This window comes from Epinephelus lanceolatus, chromosome 1, assembly GCF_041903045.1.
Source record: "Epinephelus lanceolatus isolate andai-2023 chromosome 1, ASM4190304v1, whole genome shotgun sequence".
NCBI classification, from domain to species: domain Eukaryota; kingdom Metazoa; phylum Chordata; class Actinopteri; order Perciformes; family Serranidae; genus Epinephelus; species Epinephelus lanceolatus.
The window spans coordinates 2325727-2346078 of NC_135734.1; the positions used below are offsets into that span (position 1 = coordinate 2325727).

The following is a 20352-nucleotide window of genomic DNA, read 5'->3' on the forward strand; positions in this document are numbered from 1 at the left end:
ACAACCCATACAATATATGGTGGGGTGTAGTTTAGTGCGGTGTATTTACTGAATTGGCAGTTCACCGCTCTGAAGTGTCTCCAAAATGCTAGAAAGTATTGCTATATTACATGTCTTGGGCATCTGGTGGCTTTTTATGCAATTGAATGCTTCCCTGCAAGTGATGGGTGTCCAGTGAAGTAGACTTAAGGTATCAGATTAAGTATTCTTTTGGTATTGGTATTATTTAAAGGGTACCAGTACTGGTATCATTTTTCTTGTTTTTTTTTTGTTTGTTTTCTTTTGTAAATTGTATATAGCCCCACTGAGATATGACGGAACTTCATCTGAGCATCATGGCTTTCTATTTTCACTTTTGGCCCTCAACAGAAGAAAGCAATGATTATATTTAACATAATAACCTTGATAAGTGTATCAACATGGCCTTTTCTTTGTCATCAAGATAGCTACAATATCACATAGAAATGCTTCAGAACAATGTTTAGTGTGTTGCAATTGGTTTCCCCTTTTTTAAAAGACTGTCTGAATGTATGAGGTAGAGACTGAGATTTTCCCATACATTCATCATTGCCTTCAGCCAGAGGCAGTGGCGGTTTTAGGCCAGTTTCACTGGGGGGGCAAGCTAGGGCCAGTCCTTTTGATACAGGGGCACATACAAGTAGGGTCAAATATCTGAACAATAAGATATATATACATATATATATATACATATACTGTATATATATAAACGTGTATATATACACTCTTAACAAGAATGTGTCAATATTAACACAACGTGTTGAATTTCTACACATCAATGAATTTGGGACAACATGTGTTGTGTTAATTTTGACACATTCAGTGTGTTAATATATCAACACAGTGACTGTGTCACATAGATTAACACAGAGATGTGTATAATGTGTAAGTACTAACACATTCATGTGTTGATACATAAAACTTAAATTAACACATTCATGTGTTACTCAAAATTACACAGTGATCGAACACAAGCTTGTGTTACTCTAAACATATGGCAGAATACAATGAATAAAAAAGAAAAATGCCACTTGGAATTTAGTCAACATGTCTTGTTTCACTCAAGAATCTTCAAAGTTTCTTTAAAAACCTTTTGCCTAGCATTAAGACATTTGGTCAACAGTTCATTTCAGTTTCATTTTAACTTCACAGAAAATAAAGAAAATAAATTAATTACAAGCTCATTGCTAGAAGATAACCAAGGGGTCCGGTGTATGAAACACAGTAAAACAAAGGCCAATTTGGTACAATACTGTATAGACGAATTTACTGGAGTGTCTCCAGAGACCAAAAATACAAGCTCAACATGCCGACATGAAGAAAAAAAACACCACATACAATCAGACGGGCTTCAAGACATCATTTAGACAGGCTGTCTACAGCAGCAGAGCAAAATGCTTTTACAACACACAGATAACGCACATAACTCATAGTGGAGCAAAGTGGCGAACAATTTGATTCAATAACACTCGTATTCACTAACACTCGTATTCACTGATGAGCATATTATTGACCTATTTAAGTGCAATACAATGAAAACAACCAGCCAGTGCGCCTCGGACTATCTAACATATCACAAATGATCACTTGCAACAAATATGAAGGACACTCACAAGTAAGATGACTACAGAACCTCTCATTTTTTTTCTCCCGATTCCAAGATATGGCAGCTGCCATACCTCGCCATACCTAAATGACGCCTATGGTGGTGGTCCAGGATCATTTCCAGAGAGTTCCATTTTAGCTGCTGCATAAGAAAAAGAAACGTTTCAATACAAAATTTAAGGACACACTTCAATTTTCTACAAATGATAAATGATATTTACAAAATAATTTTATTTGGAGCATACAGGGCATAGGCACTTTTTGCGGTTCCCATTTTGACATGTCATTGCAGAAAATAATGAGCAATATTATGGACCTGCATGTGTTTATATTCTATACATAATCATAACTGTTAAAATAATAAAGGCACATGGTCAAAAGCCTTAAAAATTAATCATTCCCGTTTTATTTAAGGTAATTATTTCTTTATCTCATTTACTATATAACACACATAATAATCGTGTCATTAATATTGTAATAAACTTACAAGTCTTTGGCTTGTAAAATCTGTCTAAGTCCAATATTTTGAAATTTTAAAAAAAATATATTATATGGTCAAAATGTCTGGTGGAAAATAATAATCTAAGCACAATCTATCCTGAGTGGAGCACAATGCTTATCTTCGTCTCTAGTGTGTCAGCACTAAACGTGAGGTTTCCAGCCCGAATACACCTTTATTTTACCCGGTTAATACTCAAATAACAAGCAAACATGTCTGTCTAACCATAAAACACAACTGGCAGATGCCCAAATGACGTTACTTGTAGGTCCCGATTCATGTATCATTAAATGAATGTACTAAATAAATGTGATTTAAGAAAAAATACAAATGAAAACATGAATTAAGTTAACGTTACCGTAAGTCTCAACGGTTGCCCCCCTCCCCCCAACTCTGCAGTGAAACCAGCAAAATGGTGGTGTTGAATTGCTAAATGAATGTGGCATTGACTTCAAACCCAGTTAATTGTTAAAGTAAACTAGATGAGGTTTCTGCGGACTTTATGGAATGAGCGACTGTTTTGCTATACTGTCCTGAACTGCATTTTACTTGGTGTAATTTTGGTAACAAGCACAGTAGAACTTAAGCTAACATAGCAGCTAACGTTAACGTTAGCTTACTGTTCGACAGCCCTGCTGAACAAAATGAGAAGCTTACTGTATCCGGATTTTCTTAGAGATATGATTTAGCTGGTGGTTTCCACACATGTCGAATTTAACTGACTGATAAACAGTTCGATGAGATAGTTTAAATTAAACTGGTAATGGATACTTACCGAAGAGTCCGACAGCACCCCAGGCGAAGCAGCCTCCATCTTCCTCCCCTTTGTCTGTCTCAGAGTAAAGCACACGTAAAGGGCGACCCCTTCCCGCCTCTTAAAGTAACACACCCATTGTGTTAAACTGGTTCCCGCCTCTTAAAGTAACACACACATTGTGTTAAACTGTACAGCACATTAAATGCGTTAAGCTTTCTGTGCATTTTGTACACAACTTGTATTGAAATCCACACAAAATGTGTTACACAAGTAACAACACATTATTTGTGTCATTTTTTAACACATCTCTTCTAAGAGTGTATATGGGGCATTCTTCCGATTTTGTGCAAAGTGCTGTCCCTTAACAAAAAAACAACAAAAATGATATAATTGAGTATGTAGACACAGATATTTACAAAGATTATGTTATGACCTACAGTACAGGCCAAAAGTTTGGACACACCTTCTCATTCAATGCGTTTTCTTTATTTTCATGACTATTTACATTGTAGATTCTCACTGAAGGCATCAAAACTATGAATGAACACGTGGAGTTATGTACTTAACAAAAAAAGGTGAAATAACTGAAAACATGTTTTATATTCTAGTTTCTTCAAAATAGCCACCCTTTGCTCTGATTACTGCTTTGCACACTCTTGGCATTCTCTTGATGAGCTTCAAGAAGTAGTCACCTGAAATGGTTTTCCAACAGTCTTGAAGGAGATCCCAGAGGTGTTTAACACTTGTTGGCCCCTTTGTCTTCACTCTGCGGTCCAGCTCACCCCAAACCATCTCGATTGGGTTCAGGTCCGGTGACTGTGGAGGCCAGGTCATCTGCCGCAGCACTCCATCACTCTCCTTCTTGGTCAAATAGCCCTTACACAGCCTGGAGGTGTGTTTGGGGTCATTGTCCTGTTGAAAAATAAATGATGGTCCACCTAAACGCAAACCGGATGGGATGGCATGTCGCTGCAGGATGCTGTGGTAGCCATGCTGGTTCAGTGTGCCTTCAATTTTGAATAAATCCCCAACAGTGTCACCAGCAAAACACCCCCACACCATCACACCTCCTCCTCCATGCTTCACAGTGGGAACCAGGCATGTGGAATCCATCCGTTCACCTTTTCTGCGTCTCACAAAGACACGGCGGTTGGAACCAAAGATCTCAAATTTGGACTCATCAGACCAAAGCACAGATTTCCACTGGTTTAATGTCCATTCCTTGTGTTTCTTGGCCCAAACAAATCTCTTCTGCTTGTTGCCTCTCCTTAGCAGTGGTTTCCTAGCAGCTATTTGACCATGAAGGCCTGATTCGTGCAGTCTCCTCTTAACAGTTGTTCTAGAGATGGGTCTGCTGCTAGAACTCTGTGTGGCATTCATCTGGTCTCTGATCTGAGCTGCTGTTAACTTGCGATTTCTGAGGCTGGTGACTCGGATGAACTTATCCTCAGAAGCAGAGGTGACTCTTGGGCTTCCTTTCCTGGGTCGGTCCTCATGTGTGCCAGTTTCGTTGTAGCGCTTGATGGTTTTTGCGACTCCACTTGGGGACACATTTAAAGTTTTTGCAATTTTGCGGACTGACTGACCTTCATTTCTTAAAGTAATGATGGCCACTCGTTTTTCTTTAGTTAGCTGATCGGTTCTTGCCATAATATGAATTTTAACAGTTGTCCAATAGGGCTGTCGGCTGTGTATTAACCTGACTTCTGCACAACACAACTGATGGTCCCAACCCCATTGATAAAGCAAGAAATTCCACTAATTAACCCTGATAAGGCACACCTGTGAAGTGGAAACCATTTCAGGTGACTACCTCTTGAAGCTCATCGAGAGAATGCCAAGAGTGTGCAAAGCAGTAATCAGAGCAAAGGGTGGCTATTTTGAAGAAACTAGAATATAAAACATGTTTTCAGTTATTTCACCTTTTTTTGTTAAGTACATAACTCCACGTGTTCATTCATAGTTTTGATGCCTTCAGTGAGAATCTACAATGTAAATAGTCATGAAAATAAAGAAAACGCATTGAATGAGAAGGTGTGTCCAAACTTTTGGCCTGTACTGTATATATATATATGTGTGTGTATATATGAGAGACTACATCCAACCTTGTAGGGGGGTCTGGGGGCATGGTCCCCCGGGAGAAAATTTTGTATATATTTGATTTAAAGGCATCAGTCTGGTGAATTCTGAGAGCCAAGTTATGATGGCAGAATATGCCTAGATTTCAACATCTTTGTGCTTTTTATGCGTGAAAAATGTTCTATTTTTACTGATAAAAACACTAGTGGTATGTTATGGTGAAGGGTTACACTTAAAATACGGCTAAGGATTAGTGGTTAAACATTTCAGTAAACAAAAGAAAAATGACTAACATACTGATCTGCCTATGGAGGGCTATTTTATTATTTTAAATCATGTGCAATCATGTAAAAATATTCTTTTAAAACTCTCACTCACAAACACAGTTACAGATACGCAAAACAATACAAAATACGCAATATGAAAAGGAAACAAAAGGTAAAACTCAAATCAATTACTCACAAACAGACACAAATTACTGCTTCCCTCCCTCCCTCACGATTTGCAAGTATGGCACCCTGCATCAGAGCATTTAATTTTACGCGGCTTGGAAAAGAAGATTTTAAAAGCCCTCTAGTAGTTGCATGCCTCTGGGACAGGCCCATCTATGGCAACCCACTGGATCCGTGGTGTGCGCAACCCGGAAGAGGCGCGGGTGCCGGAGCTAATAGCGGCCATTCAAGTCAGTGTAAGCTGCTCCACCAGAGGTGGCACAGAAGTGGCTCAGCGGTCTGCTCCGCTAAAACCGCGCACCGGGTCTATTTCTGACAGGTGCCGCGCCACAGCACGTCAATTTGCACAGACCAAATGAGTCAAACAGGAAGTCAGGTGCAGAAAAGACGAGAGTATTCGGTCAATTTTCACAATAAAACACCCATGAAAACTGCGGATCGTATTTCACATTGCTACATCAACATGATGTGACATGTAACTACCGTGAGCCAAATGAGAAAGAAAAAGTTTTCAGAGCTTATACTTCAATGGTGCTGTGTGTTGCCGTGCAGGCTCAGAGTTGTCTTAAATACAGCCACACAATTCTCTACTGATGTTTTCAGTGGGTGCGCCGCTTTAAGTGATCCGACTGGCAACCTGTTGCAACGATTTAGGTCCACGTTCCTCGTTCCGCATTGCCCCTCCGACTCTTCGGCAGGGGGGCCACAGGGGGGGCCGGACTCAGAGTTACGGGGGCACTGGCCCCTGCTGGCCCCCCCTAAAACCGCCATTGACGGTAGAGCTGAGTTTATCACACTGTAAGTTCAACTGTAGCTTTTCTCCTCAGCAGAAGTAACACCAGTTGGTTTCCATATACAGTCATTTAGTATTATACATCATAAAATGTCCCACATGCAAATATAACACAGTTGTACAGGTTTGATATGCAACTTAATTCAAAATGTCATCTTGAATTGTTCACACAACTTTGACTGCTGAAGTGCTTCTGCTGTCTGTGTATTTGCCCAAAACAGCCAAATTACTGTGAGCTAACCATCAACAATGAACAAAAAGTACAGACCAAGGGCTGTGTATAAAGGTGGACAACACAAATAACAAATTAAAACCAAATTTAGCAGATTTTAATAAACACTTGAACACATATCAGCATGACAAGAACTACCTTAAATGACAGAAGCCATTTTTGATCTTTTTAGTTTAGACCAAAGAACGGGCAAGGTTTGTGAACTATAATGCAACCAGCCACAGCTGCAGCGTTACTTTTGGGGAACTGTCATATCACTCATCTTTATATACAGTCTATCGTACAGATGTTAGCTTTAAGCTAACTATGTTCAATGTACCTACAGTACAAGGTGCCATGCCATTGGTCTGACATCTCATAATTCCAAAGCCCAAATAGTTGGCCCATCGGACCAAAAGGCCATTGGTCCAACAGCCTGGTAACACATTGCTCCAAAAGGCTGTTTCTCCATAGCACTCTACCAAACAGAAGCACATGGCTAATTAATAATAATAATAATGATACATTTTATTTATAGAGCGCTTTTCAAAAACTCAAAGACACTTTACAGGCAGAAAAAAAGTGCAGGGAAATATAATCAAAAGTGCAAAACAGCAGACAAAAGAGGAAAAAATTACAGACAGGAGTGCATTAGTTATAGACTATATAATTATTATGCAGAATGACATAATTAGACCTTCCTACTATGGCATAGGACTGATCCTTACCCTGCCTCTGTTTGGCTCAACCCTGATACCCCAAACCAAACTAATCTCACTTCTCACACCTAAACCAACCAAGAAGGCAATGAGTCCTAGCCAGTCAGAGGCAGCGAAGGGCATGAATAGTATATTGTGTTTGCTTTATGCTTCACCTACACTGAATAAACTCATCTCCTTTTCTTATTCAGTCCAGTTTGCTTAATTTCCAAGCTTTAGAAATGAAACTAACACATACTGTACCACTTAGTCCAACTTCTTATTTTATTCAAACCAAAGTAATTCTGGATTTTTGTTCTGCAGTGTTATAATAGTACATGCAGGATAACATAAAGTATGAGCATGCCCTCACTCTGAGCACAAGCTAGTAGCACAGTCAAGGAGCTTGCCGAAGTACACACTGCTACATAGGCTTAGGCGGTATCCATTTTTTAATACCTTCCTGACAATTCACCATGGTGTATAGCATATGATGGTCATTTGTGTAAGAAAAAAACATAAACAAACAACAAACAGCCCCCATCATAACAAGTTTTCAACATTGCACTGAGCATTATTTCTGATGTAGAGAGGAGCTGCACTCTCCTGAGTAGCTGCTTGAGCCATATCAGCACACACTGCCCTGATTTTACACCAGAGTTTGTGGCTAAAGTCCAATTAAGTAAAACTTTCACCCTAAATAGGCCTACGCTGGCCTCTACATCTTATGGACAATGGGATTCTGACAATGAAAAACTCTGCACTCCTGCAGGTAAGTGAAATATCTCAAACTTGGCAGAAAACATTAGAGAGGATGGGGATAACATCAGGTTAAAGACATCTGATGTTTACCTTCTGATGGAGTCCCTAAAATCATCATGTGCTGTGTGCTTCATTTGTCAAACCAGATTTCTCAGTCTCATGGTTTTGCCGCATAATCTGACAGTGGCTGCCGCTGTTGATTGTATTTTTTGTTTTGTTATTTAATAAATCATTAATAATTAGTCTATAAAATGTCAGTATATAGTAAAAATGCCAGTATCTTCCCAGAACCCAAGGTGATGTCTTCAAATGTCCAAAACTATATTAAATATTCAAAATACCATAATGTAAAACTGACAAAAGCCACAAATCATTACATTTGAGGAGGTGGAATCAGCCAGTGTTTTACCTTAATTTTCTTTGCAGATTGATAATTGAAAATGTTGGCCAACGATTTACTGAAACATTGTTTCAGCAGCAAACATTTTAAACAAAGTGTAGGTCTTTTGGTGTAAAACTAGTTTGGACAGCAGTGACATTAAAGTATAGTTGCCATGGGACTCTATCAGTTGAGTGGTGGATGGAATCAAAAGTCAAGATCAGAAATTAAATTTCTTTACATATATTTGCTTCCCAATCAAAACACTAAAAATTACTTCACCTTGGTAATATGGACTTCAGTACTGTTTTGAAATGCAAAATAATGGAATTGTAAACATGCAATAAATCGTGATTAATTGCTTAAATGCTCAGTGCAATGTTGAAAACTTGTTATGATGGGGGTTGTTTGTTTGTTTTTTACACAAATGACCATCATATGCTACACATCACAGTGAAATGTCAGGAAGGTATACCCACAAAGTCACGTAGTGATGTTACTATGGATAAAAAGTATGGAGGCTACTTGATGCTGTTAAGGGAAGAGGAAGGAATCCTGCACATTCTGCTCCATTCTAAGCATTCAGACACAGCAGACTGTGCATGTGACAGCAGATGCCTGAGGTGGCAGCAGGTGTTGTTGAAGACTTAGATATGTGCAAATAAAAGCTTGATTTGTGCTGTTGGAGTAGCTGCAGGAAACAGCTGACATGCAGGTAAATCAATGTGGATATATGTTCATTAGTTAAACCAGGGTTAATGGTATTACTGCTATCTTTGTGGCAAAAGGTCAGTGTCCACTTCTGTTACCCTTGGCTGGCTGCAGCAGTATGCAGGCACTGTACTGAAGCCATATGAACAGAAATCTGCCTCAGCTGCAGTTGTAATTGATGTCATGTCCATGTTGTTGATGTTATCTGCTTTGTGTCCAATGTAATGAGTGAGACTGTTTATTAGAAGGATTGAAAATTGCGATAGTTCCTGAAACAGCTTTACTTCCAACCCCAGCCTCTCGCACAAAACCACACACACACACACACCTTCCTGCTGAGGGAAAAGTGTCTGGGTTCAGTGCGAGCCTCCCCTAATGACAAAGGTGTGTGTTGCAGTGTGAAGGGCTGTTATTTTCTAACATAGGAGCAATTTAACACATGGTGGCACATTGTGAACTAAAGTAAGGCAAACAAGTCTTTTTCTCTCCCAGAACAAGATTCTGAATATGAAATCTGACATTAGACTGAACCGCTGCCAAAATAACCTTTTCCACAAGACCAAACGAGTTTATCCACCTTTGTCTTTGGACATCATTTTGTCTCCTGGGTGTTGGGACAGTGGTATTTTATGCAAAGCTGCAGACTGTCTGTGTTCTGTCCTTTTGACTGTCACTGTCTGATGTGAGACCACTTCCATTTCAGCCCCCTGGATCCTCTACAGTCTCATGTGTTACACTCTGCATAAAGAAACAGGAGAAATACAGAGGATATATTTGGCAATGGCTCAACATTTCTAATCACCATTTTATGGCAACTTTTGTGGCTCTGTTGTAAGAGGTACAACTTCACATCAGTTGATGAAATAAATACATTTCTTTCAAAAATGAACCCTGAGCTCTTTCTGTTTAATTAAAATGTAAGCAATTACCATGGGTAGGGATTTACGTGCGATGTTGTACAATAGCAAATCTTTTTCTCTTCATATTATGTAATTTCCTGGACCTGGAAGAATGCTATGTCCCCTCTGTCTCTCTCTTGCTTATGTTGCGTGGCCAGGAGTCAAATAGAATCTACTGTTTGACCCTTTAAGTTACCAATAAGACATCAAAAATAAAAAATTAAAAAAGGCAATTAAAACTGTTAAAAGGATTTAAAAAACCGACAGCGCCACCTAGGAAATTACAGAGCCCTAGGACTCTAAAAGGCCTACAGGTTCTTACAATCAGGGGTGAGCAGAGTTAAAAAAACACCAAAGGTAGATGTTAACGGATTTATTACAATAAAACCATGATGGTAAAAGAGCACAGCTGATGTCTAAAAAAGTCCATCCAGTCCTTTGTAGTACCCCCCTGCCAGTCCTTTATCGTTGCCCCTTCCAGTGGAGTCGCTTGCCACGGGTGACGCCAGCGGCCGCAGAGTCCTCAGCAGCCCATTCCTCCCTGAACTGTTGCAGCTCCCGACCGTCCTCTCCCCGCAGCACCTCCGCTGCTGCTGCGGTCGCCCTGGAGAGGTAAATAAACCAGAGCCAGTACCGTGGGACACACAACAGCCCCAAAATCACACCCCCTGCCTGGCCCCGCAGCCGGCCCTCCAGCACCCGCCACACACAAGGTAAAAAAATACTCACGGATTTCCTGGGCGGTAGCCAAACTACCGACCCAGGCTGGAGTATTCTCGCCAAACGGGTACAGGCTGCTGCGCTTCAGGCCCCAGTGTCTTTGTCGTCTCGGCCGTGTGTTCCGTCGGGTCGACGTAGTCTTTTCCTGGCTCCGCGTGGTCGCTCTGTGCTGCTCTCTGCCCTCCGCTTCCTCTTTCCTCCCTTTTCACCGTTCTGCGCGCCGCACCTGTTGCTCATTCGCTGATTGTTGCCTGCGGTTTGGTCAGTGTCTGTTGCTTTCAGGGACGATGGGAAAAGACAACACTACATGCAAAAATATTCACTACACAATAAAAACAATCCCGTAAAACTTGATTAAAACTAGCACAACAACTTAAACACAATAAATAAATAAATAGACTAAAACATGCAGAAAAGTATTATTAAAACATGCATAAAAACCCCCATCAACACTGACCCTGTCACACTTACTCACCATGTGCAGCTGCTTGACTTCATGGCTGGATTTTACCCACGCTTCCTGGGAGGCAGCCAGCACACCCCTCAGTATGAGAGGCCGTTTACACGTCGCCGGCTATTTTCATAAACGGACATTTCACCATCTCCATTTTCAAAAAGATCTTCGTTTACACTTACCCGTGTATATATACACAAGAGCATGCCAAACCTGTAGGTGGCAGTGTAACGAGAGGCTCAAGCCTTCCATGTATCCGTTGTCACCATAGCAACATACGTCGCACTTTTGACACAGGCGCAACTTCCGGCGCATGTTGTGACGTCGGCTGCCTATAACTCCGTTTATCTCCGTTTATCTCAGTTTACATGCAAACGCGCAACCGGAGTTTTCCAAAATCTCCACTCTGGCCGGAGTTTTTAGAAAGACTCGTTTTCAGAGGAGAAATCTCCGTTTGCGTGTAAACGAAGGGCACAAACGAAGGAAGATGTCTCCGTTTATCAAAATCACCGTGTATGTGTAAACGGCCTCTCAGTCACATGGAGCTCCATGTCTAACTGGCCCTCCGGAAAGAGAATGCCATCACCTGACACCCAGCAGTAATGTTCCTATAAAGTGGAAAAGCAGGAAGAATCTTAGATAAGAATTATCATCCAGATGCTTGCTTCTGATGGCCTCCACACTGATGAGGTTCTATCTGCATTTCAAGATTATGGAGCCATTGAAGCCTATATTGTATCATCTTATTAAAACAACATTGTGTTCCCCAACAAAGTACATGTCAGTAGAGGGAGGAGAGAATGACCAAGTGCTAGGGGTGTAATAGTCTCGCCACCAGACAATCAGAGATCGTAAGTTATGACTATATCTATGGATCTATGAGACTGAACGATGACCGTCACCACGGTCTTTTCACCTTGAATGATGCCATCCTTCTACCTATCCTCGAGATCTTATATCAACAAAGTCATGTGACTGACCTTAGGAGGCTTGGCTCATCGTCTATAAATACATCCGGGTGAACATGCCTCTTCCTCCTGCCTGGAAAGCCTCAGCCTGTTCCGAGCGACAAGGAGATGGTGACGGTCATTGTTCGGTCTCATAGATCCATAGTTATAGTCATAACTTACGAATTATTTCGACCTCACTCAGACCGTCACCACGGTCTTTTCCCCTTGAATGACTAGTACCATCAGTGTCGTGAGGAACGACGGGCTCCACTTCAGCCCTTCCACCTCCTGCAGCTGAGAGGACAGCCAAGCCCAGTGGTGTTGGTGCTGCCACGTTGACCCTGTAAAAACGGGAAAAAGTACATGGAGTACTCCATGATGCTGCAGCACAGATCTCTGCCAGTGGCACGCCTCTTAATGCAGCCTAGGAAGTAGCCACACTTCTAGTAGAATGTGCTACCAGATTATCAGGAACGAGAAGGTTTTGTCCACAATATGCCCGAGAAGTGGCGACAGATGTTTAGACACTGGAAGCCCCAATCTTTTCCCACCATAACACAAAAATAGTTGTGAGTGTGAGCGTCTCAGGGACTGAGTGCGTGACAAGTAGGCCCTTAGCACCCTAAGTGGACACAGTGTCTGCAGGTCTATGTCCCCCAAATCTGGGGCTTACTCTGGTTGAAATGAACTAATCTCAACTACTTGGTTCAGTGTCTGCGAGTTCACTACTTTAGGGAGCAACGAGGGATTTGGCCACAGTGAAAACCCCAGTATTATCAGCCTTCCACCTCAAACACTCCTCACTCACAAACAAAGCATGCAATTCGCCCACTCGCTTGGCTGAGCATATAACCAAGAGGAACACAGTCTTCAAAGAAAGGGACTTCAGGTCTGCCTGCTCAACAGGCTCGTAAGGGGGTCGAGTCAGCGACCTCAGCACCAAGGGGAGATCCCATGAAGGAGCTCTCAGCACCCTGCTTGGCCGCAGCCAGTATGCTCCTTTAATAAACTGAGACACTAATGGATGCCTCCCCACTGACATGCCATCTACTGCCGCATGGAAGAAAGAAATGGCAACTGCATAGACCTTAATAGTGCTCGATGCCCTCCCAGAATCCAACAATGATTGAAGGAAACGCAAAACCAAGTGAATAGAACATGGTCACAGGGTCTTTCTGCCTGCTTTGACACCATTCTGAGAACACTCTCCATTTTTGGCTGTAGCTAGTACGTGTGGAAGGAGCTCTAGCATTGTTTATGGTCTCCCTGACAGCCTTATCCAACTCCTGAGGGAGAGGCTGCGAGGCGGCCATGCCCACAGTTGAAGGGTTGCAGGTTTGGGGTGCCAAATCTGACCGCCTGCCTGGGACAGGAAATCTGCCCTGAGTGGCAGGGGCCATGGCTGGCCGTGGATCAGCCGGAGGAGTGCTGGGAACCAATACCTCCCCGGCCACCGAGGCGCTGTTAACAGCACATTGTAATGACCTGTGGCAACTCTGTGGAGTACGTGGGGAATCAGAGGCTGTGGTGGAAAAGCGTACAACAACCTCTCTGGCCATTCTTGAGACAGAGCATCTGTGGGAGCACCCAGACCTGTCAGGGAAAACCACTTCTCGCAGTGGGTTGTCTCCGCTGACGCAAACAGATCAGTCCGAGCTCTGCCGACCCGGGACCACAGTAGCGCTACCACCTCCGGATGTAGCCTCCACTCGCCTGGAAGGGGGCCTGTCACACTGCTCTGAGGGATGCCAGACGGGGAAAGGCCCAGAGCCAGAGCTTTTTGGCCACCTGGAGACAGCGCAGGGACCTGGTGCCTCCCTGATGATTCATATGGTACACTGTGGAGGACCACACACCCCTCACCATCCTTCCTTCCCAGACTGCTCCCCAACCTGTCAGCGAGGCATCTGTGGATACTACTGTAGTCCGTGATGGAATGTGCCCCAGAGAGACTCCCTGAGTTAAAAGGGTCCTGTTTTTCCAAAAGTGCAATGCCTGGACACACGACCGTGTCACCCGGAGCTTCACACGCCTGTCTCGTTTTGGACCGAGATTGAAGGCATTCAGCCACCTCTGCAGTGGACGAGCCCTGAGGAGACCCAGAGGGACCACCGCCACTGCTGCTGAAATCGTACCTAACAACCTCTGAAACTGGGTCATTTCCAGCCGTTTGCCTAACTGAACTAACTAACTCCAACTAGAGTGACCAACTTCCGAACCCTCTGTGGGGTCAGGGAAGCGGTCATAGTGAGGGAGTTCAGACATAGACCTACAAACTCTGCATGCTGTCTTGGCTCGAAATTGCTCTTTTTCATATTTACCTTTAACCCCAAGGCTTTTATGTGAGTGATGACTCTCCTTGTATCCTGCACAACCTGAACCCGAATTGGCGCAGAGATCAGCCAGTCATCTAGATACGGCAGGATCTGCAGGCCACATGTTTGCAGGGGGGATAGCACTGTAGCCACCACCCTGGTGAACACTCTCGGAGAGAGAGAGAGGCCAAACAGAAGGACCTTGAACTGATAAGCCTGTCCCTGGAAGGCAAATTGCAGAAATGGTCTGTGGTCTGGGCAGATAGGGACATGAAAATATGCATCCTTTAAATTGAGGGAAGTGAACCACTCCCCTTCCTCTATTGAATCCACTATTTGTTTGGTGGTCAACATCTTGAATGGGAGCACCTTCAAGAAGGAGTTCAGTCTCCTTAAGTCTAAGATGGGGCGCAAGCCGCCATCGTTTTTTTGGTATGAGGAAGTACGTGGAATTAAACCCAGCGAGCTGTTCGCTGGCATCTACTTTCATAATTGCCTCCTTTTGCAGGAGGGTTAACACTTCCACCGTCATAAGGACCCTGTAAAAGGGAGGGGGACGCCGCCGAAACTGGATCCTGTAACCATTTGCCACTGTAGCCAGAAGCCAAGGATCTGACACGTACTTTTCCCAGCTGTCCAGGTGTAGCTGGGAAACTGCTTCGGCGGCCAGCCCCCCAATCCTAGGTGGTGTTCCCCCGAGGTCCTGAACCCCTGGGGGGACGCTTCCTCTGGGGTGCAGCCCTGGGGTAAGAACGTGGCTGAAACCCTTGCTGATGTTGTGGAGGTTGTTTTGCACCATCACCTGGGACTGCAAAATCTGCACCCTGCCACCTGCCATAGCCTCGAGACCATGAGACATGAATGCAGACAGGGCCAAAAACATCACCGAAGCAATTGGCATATACATATCCACATCTATGCACCCATATGCCGTAGTAAAGGAGCCCGGCTTCAAGTATTTTTTTGAAAGCGCTTGAGCCATGCTACAGTGTCCCATCCCATGCGGCCTATGGTCCCTGCCATTTACAAGCTTGCAGGAGCAGTGGTGTTTTATTCTGTTTATTTTTTACTTTTATAACAGGAGCTGGTTTTTAGTTTTACAGTCAATTAGTGTATGTTCAAAATAAATGAAGAAAAAAAAGCTAGTGTAATACATGTGACTTTTTGTTGCTTTTTTCCCGTTGTACCAACCCGTACCGAACCGTGACTCCCACACTGAGGTACATACCGAACCGTGACTTGTGTGTACCGTTACACCCCTACCAAGTGCGCTTTATGTTTGAGCTATAGGGTTAATATCTTTGCAATTGATGTTAAGCAGCTACTTGGGATTTACATATTGATGTGCTGTAGCTGCAGCAGTAGGTGCTCCACCCGCCACCCAGTCGCAGGTGGCGTTATAGGGCAAGAACCCTGCATGCCGTCTGCACATCAGATCTCTGAGAGAGGGGTGTTGTTGATCTCACTACAGTGTGCCTCGCTGCACCCTCTGGGAGGAGAGAAGGGGCTGCGCCAAGCTGTAATTGATAGATTGATGGTCCTTAGTGTTTCCTTATAATCATTGTGATTGTGTGTGTAAGATCAAATCCATCCATGCTGCTGCCACAACTCTGGAGGTTAGTTCATGCCAAAGGGGGTAGTGGCCTAGCATGGCAACAGATTATCTGGTGCAGTTGTAATCAGCTGATGACTGGCCGCTATCATGCAGCATCACATGCTTGCTGCACTCCTTGTCCACAGGCCTTGCACTAGTCATGCTTTCCTTTCAGGAATTTGCATGACATAGTTAATACATCAGTATTTCTTACAGTTGGACTGATGGACTCTTTAATGAATGAACAAAGTATTCAAAAATCTACTGGGGAAAAGTACAGTACAGGCACAAAACACACTACACAAAATGTGTACCAATTCATCGATAACTGCACTGAACTTTATGCTACAGCACTGTGTTGTAAACAGGGGCGGTGCAAGACATTGTAGACATCTGGGGCTTAAACTAGGGGGGTCCAGGGGCATGCTCCCCCAGGAGAAAGTTTTGAAAAACAACCCCTTAAATAGTAGGGCTGTAGTCAACCAAAGTAAATCTTGGTCGACTGAATTCGTACATAATCTTCAACTAATCGATTAGTCGTGGAAAAAAAATCTGCAAGTTATTTTTATTTCTGCAGTGGTGTGGCGGTGAAGGACTCTGTTAAGAATTAAGTTAAAGTTTAGTTGATTCAAAACACACATTAAATATGGCTTAATAGAGACAATTTCAAACACAAGTACGCAAATTGGCTTCACTATAAATCGCAGCATTCACAAACACTTGTCTTTATCTGGACACATTTCGCCCGCCAATACAACATGCTAATGTTATTAGCACAAGTCTATGGCATTTTACATTGTATAAATTAGCCTAACTACTGGCGATCTCTCCCTCTTCTCATATAAAACCAGGGACAACAGCAACATTTCACAAAAGTAACATCACATAATATGCCTCCATTACAACTCACAAGATTCATAAACATGTTTTCCAAGCAAATTTAACATGGCAACGTTATTAGCGCCAGTCTATGGCATTTTACATTGTATAAATTAGCCTAGCAACTAGCGATATTTCTTTCCCCTGTCTCATATAAAGCCAGGGACAACAGCAACATTTAACAAAGGTAAGGGTACTCAATTTGGCTCCATTACAACTCACAACATTCACCGACAAAACAACTGTCCCACTAAACATATTTTCCAAACAAAATGCTAACGTTATTAGCACAAGCCTATGACATTTTACATTGTATGAATTAGCCTTGTGACGAGCAGAGATCTCCTCTGCTCAAATGAAGCCAGGATAAATCCCGAAGTATAAATCCTTAAAGGATAAATCACACACAAGACTTAAAATGCTATTTTAGTGGGGGCTTTACTGTCTTCACAATTTATTGTTTCTTATCTGTGAAATACAAGTAAATACAAGCTTTGTTTCCACTGAGGGAAATGGTGTCAGTATACAGAAACAGACAGGAGGTCTGTTTCTGTATACTCGTCCGACCAAATTCTCACTGGTCGAATAATCGACCAAATAATCTGTCGACCGGGAGACTACAGCCTATTAAATAGTGGCTTCGGGCAACTTTTAAGGGAATTATAATGGCAAAATTTAGACTTAAAATATGACACTGACCTACAATAGATTCATGTTACTGTATAATCAGAGTTGGGTATAACACATTACAAAGTAACGTTACAAAGTAACGCGTTAGAGTACTTTGATTACTTTTTGCAGTAATGAGTAACTTAACGCGTTAGTTTGCTGTTTGAGTAATCAAATACTTAAGTACATTTTCAAACAACACATCAGTTACTTCCGTTACTTTGGTCCTTCAGCTCTGAAACAGCAATGGCTGTCGTTTGGTTCTAATAACGGAGATAACGTTAAACCTATTAGTCTGAAAGAAGCCACGGAGCTTGTGGCTCGCTACGTGGTCGGAGAAATGCTGCCATTGTCTACAGTGGAGCCTCAATAGGTGGAGTAGGACTCGCTGACAGACATATTTCAGACTCAGGACTTGCATTATGCCTGGTACACACTACACGCTGGTACTCACCAATTATCCCCGGTCGTCTTTCACGGCGTGTGTGATGTCATCGGGTTATTCTTGTCCTATTTTTATTTTACTATTATTTGAGTCACTGTGTCTGTTCATGTGCCAGCCGGCATATTGTTGTAGTCACCTAAAAGCGTCAGCAGATGGCAGGAGCTACATTTGAAGCACCATACGTAAACTATAAAGCTACTGTATCTTCCACAGGAAGTTCTGACAAATGTTTCAGAATAAAAGCCTATTTAGAAAATGGAGGGATTCTCTCAGCTGAGGTTATAAGGGGCTTTTAATTTGAAACAAGTGTTGAGTTTGAAATGACAGTGCGATATGTTAACTTTACAAAGACAACGGAGCAGATAAAAAGTAAATATATAAACACACAGAGGGATTAATAAATAATGGACCGTCTATAATGTAGTCTGTTTCAAATGAAGCTGGGAGCCTCTGCAGTTGTGGTGAGTAAAAGCCCCGCCGCTATTTGTTAATGTTATTACTTTATGTCCGACCGTGAGGATGTACCATTGTTTGCTAGCTTGATGCTAATGACAGTAATGTTAACTCAGCGGGTTGACAAAGTGCCTCTGCTGTTTCACACCATCATTTCCCCCTTTTACTCTGTGTGGTAATATCCCTAGACTAGAGGAAATATTAAAAATGCTGGGGTGTTGTTGTCATACAGTTGTCTACGGCAGCAGATCGTTGTGTGTTTCTACTGGTCAAAGTGATGGCTGTGATGGGAGAATTGGATCTCAGTGAAGGGCAAGTGGTCCATAACATAAAATTTGGAGACAAAAAAATGTAGGCTTAGCGCCCTGTGGTTCATTGCCCAATAGGAAATGTAGAATACTCAAAAGTACTTTAAAAGTGCTTGAGTTACTTTTCTCAGGGAGTAACGTTGGAAGTACGTTTAAAGTAATTGAGTTACTTTACTCAGGGAGTAACGCAGTAAAGTAACTGGTTACTTTTTTAGAAAGTAACGCAGTAACGTACTTCTATTACTTTTAAAGTAACCTTTACCCAACACTGTCAACCTGCTGCCCCTTGCTGTGAATCATCTTCCTCCTTTTCCCTGACTTCCCCTGACTCATCTGTGTGTCAAAGTAAATGCAGTGCATTGTTTATAATATAGCCTACTATGGTATAATATAATATAATATAATATAATACAACATACGACACGACAGGTGGTGTTTTCTTGAAAAACTTTCTGATGTCCATGATGTGCAATCACTAGATGAAAAGGATCGGACGGTGACTGACAGCAGGCTGATGTTAGGCGGCCCCCACTAGGCTATATTGTGTTCAGTGTCAGGCTAGACAACTAACGAGGCAGAACATAAATGGCGTTACTGCAAACTCTGAATCCATTGCAGTGGTTCAGCATATTTACTTATATATAAATGGAAGTCGGAAATGGAAATTCGCCTCCTCCGCCCAAATCAAACCGGAATGCCAAAAAAAATTGGGGGTCTGCCCCCAGAGGCTGTATCGCTGTCTGCCGAAAGTCAGACGCCAAATACAGCTGATGGGTTCCGAGAATGCTGGCAAGTAGAGGGAAGGCACTGTTATTAGCAGACAGGTTTGTTATTTTGGCATTGGTTACGGCCCACAGTAATCTGTGTAAGGTTAAGAAATAAACAACCAGCAAACCTCGTAGTGTCATTGTTAAGGGTTGCTAAAATATTTTCCCTGTAATAGGCTATATGTTCCTGAGACATTAATCTGTCTGAGGGTAATGTTTAAAAGAAAAAAAAAAGAAAAGTAAAGCTTAAAAAAGATCCGTGACTTTTGGTGAAAGATCCAAGGCTCAAGTCAAGTTTTTCATAGACATCAGTGTTATGTAAAACTGATGATTTAACCCTATGAGTCCCACCACAACCCCAACATTCAATGTTTAAGGCATACATGTGAACCTGTGGGTGTTATTTGCTGTCAATTTTCATATCATCAGTCCTGTTCCTAATAAGCAAAATGCCCTGGTCACAACTTAGACTGTATATAAAGATGGACGACATTACAACTTTCCAAAAGTGAAGCCAAAACATCTTGATTAGCCTTGCTGGCTGCAGTATAGGTCATAAACCCTGTCCCCTCGATGTTAAGTACGCGTCATATACATTTTTCTCAAAGATGGCTTTGGTCATTTTAAGTAGTTCTTATCACACTGATGTATGCTCAAGCTTTAGTTTTTCTAAGTTTGGTTTTAATTAGTTACTTGACACTATAAAAGGGGAGTTTGATGTAAATCTGAAAGTGCTGTTAAAACACGATGCTCCATAATTCCTGGCAAAAACTAAAATAATTGATAATAAATAATTAATAAATAATTCAATTCAGAACATCTCAGACAACACCCATACTAAAAATCAAGGATTTTATTGTATCAAAGTCATCACTTCAGATGTTGTTCCTGGAACCTGCCATAGCCACTGTCCCAGTTTGGGGGTCACTGCCCTG

At 42.3% G+C, this 20352-nt stretch overlaps 1 protein-coding gene across 1 annotated transcript in view; it reads left to right on the forward strand.

The window, feature by feature from the left end:
- The window catches only part of LOC144463620 (uncharacterized), a 474714-nt gene that overhangs the window by 434798 nt on the left and 19564 nt on the right, over positions 1 to 20352 (forward strand). The gene's annotated exons all lie outside the window — the stretch shown is intronic.